The following is a 6,294-nucleotide window of genomic DNA, read 5'->3' as shown; positions in this document are numbered from 1 at the left end:
AATGAGCATTTGATATGGTTTATCGGCCTTTCACTAAGGCATTCAATGAACACTTTCCTGAGATATTTGTTATTACATTAAGATATATTCCATGTAACAGTACATATAACTGTTTATTGGTACACAATCAATGTATGAAATGATTTAAAGTCACCGATAGAAAAAAAAATAGATCACCTTGCTAAATAGCCCAAAAAGTTAGAGATTAAAAAATTGATGCCGGGATCCCTGGGTGGCGCAGCGGTTTAGCGCCTGCCTTTGGACCAGGGCGCGATCCTGGAGACCCGGGATCGAATCCCACGTCAGGCTCCCGGCATGGAGCCTGCTTCTCCCTCTGCCTATGTCTCTGCCTCTCTCTCTCTCTCTCTGTGTGACTATCAGAAATAAATAAAAAATTTAAAAAAATTGATGCCAACTCATTTTGGGATATGGCTTAAGTGATCTGCCCCAGAGTCAAGGCTCTGTCCTAGGAAACATCTTGATTAAATATTTGAGGGAAATGGACATCTGTGGCATAGTGAGTGACAGAGATTTTATAACAAAGCTTTTAAAATATCTTCTCAGAACATAGCAAAACACTTAAAATAAATATATATTGGAAGACAAAACTGAATGTACACCAATAATATGCACAACGCAAACACACATACATTCAGAGGTTTTACTTAACTGTAAGCTTAAATATATAGACTGTATAGCATCATCAAACTATAAAAATAAAACCTTAGACTACATTAATTACCAAGCACTTGGAGTTAAGCATTCTGCTAGTTGCACAAGATACAATGATGACTGAATAGGTTTTCCTCCTGGCATCTACTAAAATCATCGTGAGTGTGGGCTGCTTGAGGTTAGGACATATTCAGGTCTCCTCTCAGGGATCATTGGTAACTGCTGGTTCACTTTCCTTGATTTTCTCTTTCCTGCCCTTTCATTTTGCAGAAATCATATGATGGCTGACCTCACCACCTTTCATTGTGCTTGAGAACCCTCTCTTCAGGAATGTTTGACCTGGCTTCTTTTTTAGTACCAATGACTGGTGAAGAAAGAGAGTAGGAGTCCATAAATGAAGATGTGATGTGATACTGAACATTATCTATAGAGTAAAGAAAAGTCAAGGGATGATGTATAGATATATATGGTGTGCTTCATTTCAGTCTGAAAAAAAAATAGGTTACTATTCTTCCCAAAAATTGTGAATCCCATAGACCAGCATTTTTTTTGTTTTGTCTTGTCTTTTTTTTTGTTTTATTTTTTGTTTGTTTGTCTGTTTGTTTTTTACATTTTGGAAGGTACAGCTTCTGATTTGCAACAACTAGAATAATGAAGGTGGAGAATGAGTCCATTAGGATTTTCTTTCTAAGAGTGTAATAGAGGTCTAAATAACATATGGAATCTTCTGCCTTCCTGGAACATGAATGTCCAGTGAAATCCTGGGCAGAAGTATGACGTGGGGAAACTGGACGATTGTCAGTGGGTTTGTTCCTGTGAGCTTTTTAACTTTGTCCTTTGAGCTCCACGCTCTGCTCTTTCTCTTTTTTTTTTTTTTTTTTTGACTATTTACTTGGTTACTCTAATGGGCAATGTTATCATCCTGGTCACTACAGCTGACTCCGCTCTACAAAATCCTATGTACTGCTTCCTCAGGAACTTGTCCTTCTTGGAGATAGGCTTCAACTTAGTCATTGTGCCCAAGATGCTGGATACTCTGCTCATCCAAGACGCAACCATCTCCTTCCTTGGCTTGCCACTCAGATGTATTTCTTCTTCTTCTTTGGGGCTGCTGAGTGCTGTCTCCTGGCCACAATGGCATATGACCGCTATGTGGCCATCTGTGACCCTTTGCGTTACCCAGTCATTATGAATCACAGAGCCTGTGCCCAGCTAGCAGCTGCCTCTTGGTTCTCAGGATTACCAGTGGCCACTGTGCAAACCACGTGGATTTTTAGCTTCCCTTTTTGTGGCCCCAACAGAGTGAACCACTTTTTCTGTGACAGCCCCCCTGTCATTGCACTGGTCTGTGCTGATTCCTCTCTGAACTGGAGGCTCTGACACCCACTGTCCTATTTATCCTCTTCCTTTTCTTGCTGATCCTGGAGTCCTATGTCCGCATCCTCTCCATTTTCAGGATGCCCTCAGCTGAGGGGAAACGTAAGGCCTTCTCTACCTGTTCCTCCCACCTCCTGGTTGTCTCCCTCTTCTACAGCACTGCCATCTTCACATACTTCCGATCCCTATCCAACACCTCTCCTGACCAAGAGACTGCTGTCCCTTTCCTACACCGTGGTGACTCTCATGTTGAAGCCAATCATCTACAGTTTAAGGAATAGTGAAGGGAAGGCTACACTGAGGCAAGTCCTCCACAGGACTCTGGGCCCTCAGAAACTCTGACTGAGTGAGATGCAAACCTAAGGGATGGAATGCAAGGACAAAGGACAGAAAAAAAAATTCCTCCCATGCGTTTTGGTCCGTACTTATTCTAAGAGCCATGATATACCAACTAGGATTTTGGACTTAGGAGGGTCTGTTTCTGAATGAAAGAACATGAGTGATAAAGGAGAACTTCTCTAGGCCCAGGATTCTGTGGGACCGATGTATCTGAGGATGCTGCTAGATTACATAGATTGGGAAAGTTTACAATTGTTGTACTAACAACACTACAACTCACCATTCTTTACTTTATTTTAACTTTTCTTGAACTTCTTCATCCATATCTTTTTATGATCTCCTCCTTCACACTTTCTATTTGTCCAAAATCTCTGGCTGCAACTTTCCAAGATCTTTCTCCTTTCAAAATAAAGTTTTGATGATGGCGAAAATAAATAGTAGAATTTTTTTTCATTCTTCACTCATTTTTTTGGAACTCGAAATTTCAACACATTTTGACACAGTGCTGAATATAATAGGTGATTTCTTTCCCTGTGGAATTTATATTCCAGTGAAGAAAAGAAATAATAAAGCAATACTTAAAAACTTCCACTGGCTTATAAAGTACCCAAGTACTATTAGGTTGGCAGATGAGGACTTCTTCCTCTGCAACTGTAATTAGTCTGTGGCTCATCTGGAGAAGGACTACTCCACATGGACTCTGCCTCAAATTAGTCATGTTGGATCTGAGAGTTGTTTGACAGAAAGAGTGTAATGATCATAAGTTAAGTGGACAAATATCTAGTTAACAGGTAAATAATCCAAGATTCTTTGTTTACTAGATTTTTATGTAATCATATTGTCACTAGATGATATCAATTGTCCTTATAAATCTGCCTATCACTCAACCAGTGCAGTAGCCCATCTTGAGGATTTTTTCCAGTGAATATAGACCAACTCTGGACTCTTGAAAAATAGCAGGCTTGGGATGTGGGCACCATAGCTTTGTGTAAACTATTCATAAGAATTTATTGATAATTAACAGAGTAAAATCACATCTACTGCATAGGCATGTTTTCTCCACAAACTCTATAAATAACTCTCTGTGTACCATAGAGGTATCAACCAGTTCAGTCTCCCACACTGTGTATCCTTCAGCTCTCCTGTACCAAGGACCTAGAAAGGCAGCACATTCTAATTATCACTATAAGAATTTGCATATTAAAAGATAGATCATGAGGTTCTGTTTCAATGAAGGCAATCACACAACTAACTGTATTGGCACCATTAAACATTTATAATCTCCAATTTTAGCCAAACTTTAATCACTCCTTCACATTCATTTTACTTGTCCTTATGTGGTAGGCAAAATAATGGTTCCCTAAATATGTCCATGTCCTAACCACAGGACCTATAAATATGTTACCTTACACAGGAAAGAGGACTTTGTAGACAGAATTAAAATAAGTATCTTCAGATGGGGAGGTTATCCTTGATTGTTTTTTAATATAGTAATAGATAATCAGAAAGTAGGTACAGAATGAACCTGAAATATTTATTTCTGTGGCTTTCTTGCCTCCACACACCTAAGTCCACAACTACTGTCTTATGCTTTCTATATATACCTCCCATCTCCAAGTCCTAGTTGTCCTTCAGGCCCAGGCTTAGTATCAGCATTTTCATCATTCTTGCTAGCCCTGGAATGTCACTATTTGTTCTTAGTTTCCAAAATACAGTCTTTACTCTTATCTGATAGATAAAATATCCATGTCCCTAATAAGAGTGTAAGAAGGACAGCAGAAACCATATATACGTCTTCATTGTACCCACGCTCTTCACTACCCACTTCAAATACATATACAGAATGCATGTGCCAGTAAGCACACATGTAGCACTTTGCTCACCTAAGTGATTAAGTAGTGTTTGTCAATTTATTTATTATTTAATGTTGCAAAGAGATTCAGAAATACAAAGAGATAAAAGAATTAGAGTAGGATCTGGGATAGATTGATTTCAATACATAACATGCTAAAAAAAAAAAGATAGATTTTACAGACTCCAGAGTTTATAAAATGTAAATGTTTTTACAGGATTTCCAAACTCTTAGGTGCCAAAAAACCAACAAGAAGGAAGCAAACCCTCCTCCTATTGGTCCATGAATTATTATCCTTCTTCTTTTACAAAAGAAGTGTTGGATGAAGGATGGAGGATAGGTCTCAACAAAGTCCCAGGATGAGGATCTTACCATATTCCAATCTTCCTGAGGAAAATTACTCAGCAAATTTTATATGCATGGAGCTAAAGTCTCACAGTCAGTGGCAGATTTCAAGCATGCATGGGAAATTCTTTCTGGCCACTTTCCTCAGAGCTCCCTTCACATCCTTGTTCCTCAAGCTAAGATAAGAGGATTGACTGTGGGTGTCACCATTGCATAGAACACAGACACAAGTTTTTCCTGTTCTTTGGAACACTTTGGTGTCATGTAAGTGAAAATTGCTGGCCCATAAAAGAGGAAGACCACCATGAGGTGGGAACCACAGGTAGAGAATTCCTTGCACCTACCAATGGCTGACTTCATCCTGAATACAATCACTATGATGTGGCCATAGGATACCAGAATTAGGGATACAGGTATGAGGAGAATCACAACACCCATGAGGAAAATGGCCATCTCTGAAGTGTGGGTGTCTGTGGATGCCAGCATCAACAGTGCAGGGGCCTCACAAAAGAAATGAGCAATGCTATTGCTGTCTTGATAGGGTAGCCTTAGCATAAAAGTGGTATCTACCACAGACACCAAAATGCCACTGGTCCATGATCCTGCAGCCAGCTGAATACACACCCACCAAGTCATGATGCTAGAGTAATGCAAATGGTTGCAGATGGCCACATATCGATCATAGGACATCACCGCCAGAAAGGCACACTGTGTACCCCCAAAAATGAGGAAGAGTAAAAGCTGAGCTGCACATCATGTGAATGAAATTATCTTTTTCCTGGATAGCAGATGGACCAGGGCCTGAGGAACGATGTTGGTAGAAAAACAGAGGTCAGCCAAAGATAAGTTGCAGAGGAAAAAATACATGGGTTTGTGAAGCCGAGAGTCAGCCTGAACAAGGTGCATGAGAAGCAGATTTGCAAGCACAGTAACCAGGTAGACACCCAGGAATAAAATAAATAGGAGCTTCTGAGTGTGGGGGTCATCAGAGAGTCCCAGGAGGAGGAACTCTGTCACCTGCGTCTGATTTGCTGCTCTCATACTTTGTTGTTTCAGGAAGAAGTCTACATGCTAAACATAGGTCCATAGAACCTCAGATTTGGAGGGCTTTCTTTTTTAAAAAAAGGATTTCATTTATTTATTATGAGAGACAGTGAGAGAGAGAGGCAGAGACATAGGCAGAGGGGGAAGCAGGCTCCATGCAGGGAGCCTGATGTGGGACTCGATCCCGGGACTCCAGGATCATATCCTGGGCGGAAGGCAGTCGCTCAACCACTGAGCCATCCAAGGATCCCTTGGAGGACTTTTAATTGCTCTCAATCACTATCAGACTTCCAAAACTGCGCTTTAATAAAAGATTATCATGCTGCTTTGGAGCATTTTCAGTGTTGTAAAACTTCATACTTTTAAGATGGAGCCTTCATTTTTAGTGTCATCTGTAAGTGTAGAGTAGATCAAAAGTATCAACTTCCTTAATCCAAATACCAAACATCTAATAATAAAAAAGATTTAATTAATCTATAAATCATGGTATTTAATTTAACTTTATTATGAACTAAAACTCTTGAGTCTTATTCTGCTAATGGCATACCTCCCCATTTTATGATGGTGTAGATTTCTTTTTTTTTTTTCCTTTGGGCCTATGACTATTGTCTCTTTGCTGAAGACAGTCACTAAGATAGAAGAAATCAAAAAGAGCCTTGGAGAAT

The 6,294-nt window shown here is 39.8% G+C and overlaps 2 pseudogenes; one reads left to right on the top strand and one right to left on the bottom strand.

Annotated features, from left to right (window-relative positions):
- Nucleotides 1–1,445: 1,445 nt before the first annotated feature.
- Nucleotides 1,446–2,391, top strand: LOC144295292 (olfactory receptor 10A4-like; annotated as a pseudogene).
- A 2,288-nt stretch (nucleotides 2,392–4,679) lies between these two features.
- On the bottom strand, nucleotides 4,680–5,673 carry LOC144295291 (olfactory receptor 2D2-like; annotated as a pseudogene).
- Nucleotides 5,674–6,294: the final 621 nt, after the last annotated feature.

This window comes from Canis aureus, chromosome 23 (genome assembly GCF_053574225.1).
Source record: "Canis aureus isolate CA01 chromosome 23, VMU_Caureus_v.1.0, whole genome shotgun sequence".
Lineage (NCBI taxonomy): Eukaryota > Metazoa > Chordata > Mammalia > Carnivora > Canidae > Canis > Canis aureus.
Note: the sequence above shows the minus strand (reverse complement) of the source record. Positions and strands in the feature narration are given on the sequence as shown.